This window comes from Pongo pygmaeus, chromosome 9 (assembly GCF_028885625.2).
Source record: "Pongo pygmaeus isolate AG05252 chromosome 9, NHGRI_mPonPyg2-v2.0_pri, whole genome shotgun sequence".
Lineage (NCBI taxonomy): Eukaryota > Metazoa > Chordata > Mammalia > Primates > Hominidae > Pongo > Pongo pygmaeus.
Genome location: NC_072382.2, coordinates 41,882,087 through 41,890,680, shown reverse-complemented (window position 1 = coordinate 41,890,680; position 8,594 = coordinate 41,882,087).

The window sequence follows — 8,594 nt, the reverse complement described above, 5'->3', positions numbered from 1 at the left end:
GTAATGGGATGGCTGGGTCAAATGGTATTTCTAGTTCTAGATCCCTGAGGAATCACCACACTGTCTTCCACAATGGTTGAACTAGTTTACAGTCCCACCAATAGTGTAGAAGTGTTCCTATTTCTCCACATCCTCTCCAGCACCTGTTGTTTCCTGACTTTTTAATGATTGCCATTCTAACTGGTGTGAGATGGTATCTCATTGTGGTTTTGATTTGCATTTCTCTGATGGCCAGTGATGATGAGCATTTTTTCATGTGTCTTTTGGCTGCATAAATGTCTTCTTTTGAGAAGTGTCTGTTCATATCCTTTGCCCACTTTTTGATGGGGTTGTTTGTTTTTTTCTTGTAAATTTGTTGGAGTTCATTGTAGATTCTGGATATTAGCCCTTTGTCAGATGAGTAGGTTGCGAAAATTTTCTCCCATTTTGTAGGTTGCCTGTTCACTCTGATGGTAGTTTCTTTTGCTGTGCAGAAGCTCTTTAGTTTAATTAGATCCCATTTGTCAATTTTGGCTTTTGTTGCCATTGCTTTTGGTGTTTTAGACATGAAGTCCTCACCCATGCCTAGGTCCTGAATGGTAATGCCTAGGTTTTCTTCTAGCATTTTTATGGTTTTAAGTCTAACGTTTAAGTCTTTAATCCATCTTGAATTAATTTTTCTATAAGGTGTAAGGAAGGGATCCAGCTTCAGCTTTCTACATATGGCTAGCCAGTTTTCCGGGCACCATTTATTAAATAGGGAATCCTTTCCCCATTGCTTGTTTTTCTCAGGTTTGTCAAAGATCAGATAGTTGTAGATATGCGGCGTTATTTCTGAGGGCTCTGTTCTGTTCCATTGATCTATATCTCTGTTTTGGTACCAGTACCATGCTGTTTTGGTTACTGTAGGCTTGTAGTATAGTTTGAAGTCAGGTAGCGTGATGCCTCCAGCTTTGTTGTTTTGGCTTAGGATTGACTTGGCAATGCGGGACACATTCTAGTTTTAAATTGGATGCTTCTGCAGGTGATTTTGCTCTTATTTTTAATTTAATTAAACTTACAAAGTGTAATGGCATATTTACAGCTGTCTGAGAGCAATGGTAAGTTTTATTTAGATCTGAAAACAATGTGATACACACATTTTCATAATTTATAATTTATGTAAGCATAAGTAATCTATGATTCTGAAATATGCCATAAAAATTACTGGGGTTCAATCATTTCACTTTAGAGTTATGTATAGTGCTATAATCCCATCTCCTGATTTTAAAATTGTACTAAGATACTTATATCTTACTTATTTCTTATTGATTTCCTGAGCCTTTTCTCCCAGTCTTTCTCATAATTCCTGAAGAAAATTATTCCAAAGAGAACCTGGTTAATACATAATCTGAAACTGTGGTATAAGTTGGAGGCTCACAGTAATTTTTTATATCATTGCAAGATTATTTTTTACAATGATAGAAAATATGTAATGTTAGGTTAGGTAGGACTTGTAAGTATCTATAGTTGTGTTTCAGATAATTTGTAGGGAACTTCAGGTCTATCCAGCATTTGACTAAACATCTATTTAGAAATGTTTCCCAGGTATTGGTAAGAAAGTTCTGCCTTTTCATGCAGAAGAAAATGGTAGGAATACATTTCATTTTTCCTTTTCCTGGCAGCTACATTGCGGACATGTGACCTAAGCTTGGCCAAATGTATATTCCTGTCTGCTATTCTCTCTTATAGTAACAACAAAACGCAACACATTTTTTAAGTCAGATAAGATTTATGGTGGAACACTTATACAAAAATTAATTCAAGATGGATTAAAGACTTACATGTTAGACCTAAAACCGTAAAAACCCTAGAAGAAAACCTAGGCAATACCATTCAGGACATAGGCATGGGCAAGGACTTCATGTCTAAAACATCAAAAGCAATGGCAACAAAAGCCAAAATTGACAAATGGGATCTAATTAAACTAAAGAGCTTCTTCACAGCAAAAGAAACTACCATCAGAGTGAACAGGCAACCTACAAAATCGGACAAAATTTTTGCAACCTACTCATCTGACAAAGGGCTAATATCCAGAATCTACAAAGAACTCAAACAAATTTACAAGAAAAAAACAAACAACCACATCAAAAAGTGGGCGAAGGATATGAACAGACACTTCTCAAAAGAAGACATTTATGCAGCCAAAAGACACATGAAAAAATGCTCATCATCACTGGCCATCAGAGAAATGCAAATCAAAACCACAATGAGATACCATCTCACACCAGTTAGAATGGCAATCATTAAAAAGTCAGGAAACAACAGGTGCTGGAGAGGATGTGGAGAAATAGGAACACTTTTACACTGTTGGTGGGACTGTAAACCAGTTCAACCATTGTGGAAGTCAGTGTGGCGATTCCTCAGGGATCTAGAACTAGAAATACCATTTGACCCAGCCATCCCATTACTGGATATATACCCAAAGGATTATAAATCATGCTGCTATAAAGACACACTCACTCGTATGTTTATTGTGGCACTATTCACAATAGCAAAGACTTGGAAACAACCCAAATGTCCAACAATGATAGACTGGATTAAGAAAATGTGGCACATATACACTATGGAATACTATGCAGCCATAAAAAATGATGAGTTCATGTCCTTTGTAGGGACATGGATGAAACTGGAAACCATCATTCTCAGTAAACTATCGCAAGGACAAAAAACCAAACACCGCATGTTCTCACTCATAGGTGGGAATTGAACAATGAGAACACATGTACACAGGAAGGGGAACATCATACACCGGGACCTGTTGTGGGGTGGGGGAAGGGGGGAGGGATGGCATTAGGAGATATACCTAATGTTAAATGATGAGTTAATGGATGCAGCACACCAACATGGCACAGGTATACATATGTAACAAACCTGCACATTATGCACATGTACCCTAAAACTTAAAGTATAATAATCATAAAATTAAAAAAAAGATTTATGGTGGAATAAAAAGATTCAAGTATTGTGAATGACTAATGACGCTGGTTCTAGAAACATGTAACAAAATTCCAGAAATGTAGGGCTGCAAGGATAGTTGTAGCTGAGCATGCTTTATTGTTCCTAATTTCTTTTTCCATATCCTAACTCTGCCTTTTCCTTTATTGGATCTGGGCATTGATAAATTTTCTTCTACTGGTAACCTCTAACTATTTTCTAGTAATTCTATCAAATATCACATATTTGCAACTAGGTATTCAGGCTTGTGCTGTGAAGCTAAACCGGCATTTTGATTGGTTAGAAATGTGCCATGTGTTACTCATCAGTCTTGTGAATTGAGTCAATACTGCCCACACCAAAAGGCTTAATGTGGAAGAGAAATGTGACCCTTGGCAAAAATCTCGGGGTGATAACAAGAAGGAGAAATAATAGAGGCTAGCTAGATAGGTAGAAGCAACAGCAATTTTCTCCATTTGGTAAAGACTCTTCTAAATGACTCCTCCATATAATTCAAGAGGGAAACAAGCAGTTTCAGTTTTTTGAGGAACTAAGCCTGTGAGTTGAAAGCTGTAGGTCATGGATAAAATACCAGTTGGGAATAGTGGAGGTGAGTTTAGCTACTGCATTTAAAACTGTAATGCACAGTTTATTCAAGCCCAATTTTAATATATTCAGAAAAAATTATCTTCTTAAGTATCAGTGTTTTGCCAGCGTTCAAACGAATGCCGGGCTAATAATCATTTAAAGAAATTTTTTCAATAAGAGGCATTGCAATCGTAAGCAAATAGGCAAGATGATCAGGACAATTAATGTGAGTTCCACATTTTGAAAACAATTTTACATCACTTATTTTAATTTGGCCAATTAACATATCACTCAGCTTTCCCTTTCCTCACACCAACAAAATATTCCTGTTCCTCTTAAATCAGATGAATATGAGTAGTGAAAATGATAAAAATGCATTATGTACACTTGTGCAATGCCATAACACTTTCACGAACATCATCCTGTTAGAACATAAAATCCACAAGGGTAAGGTTTTTCATTTTTTTATCACTATCTGTATTTATAGCTTCTAAAACAGAGTGAAGAATGAATAAATAAATATATAATTTTACTGGTATCAAAAGACAAAGTAAATTTTAGTTGCTGGCTGGAAAAAATATTCACTCATATACGTGTTATATTTAATCAATTATATATGTATATTCTCATATATTTTTACAAAAAGTATATACACGTATTTAGAGATATCCATATATATGGTCCTTTCTAAGTTGAACTTGTCTTTTTAGTTAACCATGCAATTTGTCAAAGAATATATTAATACTTTAAAAGTCAGAAGACCACTAATGAATGTATCAGGTCAGGCGATAAGAACTGGAGTAACAGCTTACCAGTTGCTCCAAACAAAGTAATATAAATAAATAAATAAAAAACAATAAAACTTATAGTTAAATGGGAAAAATACTGATAAATGGCTAAACTCTTTCTGAAAACTAAATAACAATTAGTCCCGACTTCAGTCAAACATCCACTAACTAATAGAGACTTTTCTGACTTCATGGGTTGCCTACAGCTAATTTGAAGAGAAAGGTTTGGAAACCATTATTTCATTAAAAGGTACATAGGATAACTGTGAAAGGTATTCAGGTAACCTCGATGAAGGGCATAGGCCCTGGTTTAAAGCATTGGGAAAAGCTGACAAGACGAAGTGTCTTCTCAATTTATTCTTAAAGAATGAATAGAAGCTTTCCTAAAAAAAAGAATGAGAGGAAAACTTCCAGCAAGGTGAGAAAAGCATTTCAGGTGAAATTTTCATTTATTTGGGGAAACTATTTTATAATTGGTTTCAATTTTAATTTAGACTGTCAGCAGACCAATTGACTCAGTATGAAATCTACCTATAGTTGTGTTTCTTAGTGTAGACGGTACCATCTCCAAAAGGTATTTTGAAAATTGGTGGTGATACATTGGTCACGTTATTTGTGCAATAATTGGAAAATATACTGCCATGGAGTCAGAGGCAGGAGCAAAAAAGCAGGATATTTTGTAACGTCCAGAAAGTTTTATACAAAGGAAATGTATTCCACGGCTCACCAAAATTTTAAATGCCTTGTCAGAACTTCATTTAGAACCACAAAATAAACTTACAATCCATTAAATTATATACTATAAAATAAAACGAAATGAACTACTTACAATTATCTCAATAGAGAACCTAACTGATTTTCTACTTACAGAAAGATTTTGTTTGAGTTTAATATATCGTAAATCTAGGTATGCAGCTACTAACTGAAATTAGGATATGCTTTTTGAGTTATTTTGTTCAGAACTTTACTAAGATTAGTGCTGCTTGTGATATTTGAGTTGCCAATGCAATAAGCCTTAATATTCTACATTTAATATGGTGGTACTTACGTACTTCCACATATAGGCATAAGCCTTTCTTAATTTTTCTGGAGGTTTGTGCCTGAAATTTACATATTAGGGTACATATTTATTATGAAATATTTTCCACCTATTTTTTATGACAGTGCAAGCTTTATTTTGGTTGTTATTATTGTTTTAATTATATATATATATAGATAAGTTATATTATGTGTGGGTATCTTTTCAGGAAAGTAAAATATCACAATGTATGCTTTATCTAAATTATAGGGTTAGGAACTGCTGTTGAGAATGGAAAAAAGGAACAGTACAAATTGCAGAAACCTGTAAAAACTAAATTCTCGAAACCTATGCACTATTGAACTATACACTTTTTCTAAATTACAAAAGTAAGTGTTGCACTAATCATGAGAGAAAATGTTACAACAGTGAAAAATTTCAAAGTCAGCACCCTTCTTCACTCACCTCTGCTACCTATGTCTCCAAAATGACCGTGTTTCTAACTCATGAATAACCACAGCAGGAGTTGTGGCAAGAGGCTGCCCTGAGTCCAGTTCAGCTTTCCGGCTCAATGGTTGCAGCTGCAGCTGTTTTTAATCAGATACATTTCTGGATATCTTTCCAGAGAGTGAAGTGCTCTAATTTTGAAGTTCCAGGAATATCATTTGGCTTAATGGAAATGTATGACTGTACACAGTTGCCTAGAACTACTGGCTGCTGGAGTGGACTGTGGACATGCATCAAAATCACTGCCCATTTCAATGTGCCATAGCATTTCCATGTTCAGGCCTGACAGTCTTCCCTATACCCATCCAGATTTGTCATCCAAATGCATTGTAAACATTTAACCTGAAACCCTGTGAATTATGCTGCCTAATCATATTGGAATCTGAGAAAATGGACAGAAAGGAATATCAGTAAACTCATCATTGTGTTAGCTGAGACAAATACTTTTTTTTTGTTCTTTTTCTATTTAAGCCAATATAGGATATTCAGATGAAAGTGAATGCAGTACATAATAAGCAGGGATCTCTCCAAATCTGTAACATGTATGAAACCAAAGATTCTTACTAGAAATTTTAAAAAGTAAATGGCTTTATGTCAATATAAACCCAAAAATATGCTAGAAAAAAGGAAGGTTTAAAAATCATATTAGAACATAGCTATGATATAAAAGTAATGTATGCATCAAAGTAGATAGCCCTCATTTTAATGAACTTAAAAATTAAGTACTTGTACTTAATGAATACAAAATGTAGATATGTAAAAATATACAGAGATCCACAAACTAGTTTTAAATGTTTGATCAAACTGACATTTACCAGCATTATTTTAGTTGAAAATCAAGTAAATAAATTGAGAATTGTTGAGATGATTTTATAAATGACATTCATCATATGCTCCCATTAATTTGACTTTGATGACCATAGAGATCACCATTTTTGAATTTATCCATTGCTTGATGATTGGCTATTGGCAAATAGATTAACCATTTTGTCATGTCATTCTGATTTATGTGTGAGGACACTATGATAGCTAAACTAGATTTTGAGTGGAAAGGAGCAGTTATTGAATATGATAGGAGCTACTTTTCCCTAAATTAAACCTATTGAGGCACTGGGAACCCCTTTTGCTCTGGTGTAAAGGAGTAAGCTATTTTCTTGATAATCATATAACCTGAATTTTTAAATCTAAAATATATTTTTGTACTTGTGATTATTACTGTAATAAGTATTTAATAATATTCACATAAAATTGTGCATAGAAGTATATTTGTAGAAATTTGTGGCTATATTTGTAATACCAGGAAGCTCTAAGCACAAAATAAAAACGAGACCGTAAATAGAAAATTTAGGACCACAGGCGCTGAAAGCCAGACATTGGACATTTAGAAGCAGTGCAAGAGTTACTTCGAATCTCAGTAATACACAGTGATATCGTTATTATATTATGGAACCAGAGATGAGAATGTATGGAGCAAATCTGGTCTGGCATCTATTTTTGTAAATAAAGTTTTATTGAAACACTGCTATGCCTACTTTTCACCCTGTTGTTGCTTTTCACCCTGTTGGTTTTTGTGCTATGGCATCAGAGTTAAGTAATTGTGACAGAGACCATATGGTCCTAAAAAATTAAATTATTTACCGTTTGGCATGTTACAAATATGTTCTGCTAATCCCTATTCTAGCATATTAATTAGCATTTGTAGTTGAGTTCTGAGCCATTAAAATTGTATATGTTTATTTAATATGTTTCATTATTCTACTTAGGAAAACAGAAACATGCATGATATCTTTGGTTAATAATTCTACAACCCAAAAATTGTGTTCATAGATTAAACACTCCAATGCTTCCTTTTAAATGCCCATCCATTGAATGTGTCTGGAATCAGCAGATAATTTATTATTTTTTATTCTGACAACCAAGTAGTGTGGACATTTGGAATTCAATCATGTGTTTTAGATATAATGACTTTAACTGAGGCCACAATCTCTTTCAGTGTATTTAATTCACTCATTCAACATTTATTGAACACTATATTTGTGCTATTCACCGAGAACATTTCCTAAGTGCAGGTGTATGAAGGAAACATGATTCTAAAGCTAAAGGAGATCTTACCCTAGTGAGAAGAACCAAAATAAGAATCATCACCACTATTCTGTTTGGTTCAAACTCATGCTTCACTGGGGGAGCACAGTGCAGTGTGTTGTATACCCACTTCCATGGTCAGGGTGCCAAGACATTAGAGAAATAAATACAGTTAAAATTATTGCATAGTATTTACAGACAAGGTTTGCTTTTTTATGTTCTCCAGGAGCAAAATCCAGAAGAAGCTAATAGATGCTTTAAGTGTTTTCAAAATATGGATGTAAGATGTTCAACTTTGGCTAGTGAGGTCATACAACACAATAACATTCCTCGGAGACATTAAATTTCCAGCTCTTTCTATAGCATTAGAACCATCTTAATTAACAAATTTTCCTTGAGCATCAAAAACAGAATACTGTTGCTGGTACTAAAAAGGGAAATAAATATCAGACCAGGATTAAGCTTTCAGCTGGGGTGAGGAAATGACAAATAATGAAACATGTCTAAAATGCTCAGTACACTACTCATAAGATTCCACAATCTAAAGAAAAGGTCAGGCCAGATAGGTTCTCCCAATTTTTTTTCAAGGAATCTGGCAAGATATGTAAGACCATTGTCTTTGAATGATAAGTCTGAAATCTGGACAGAGTACTGAA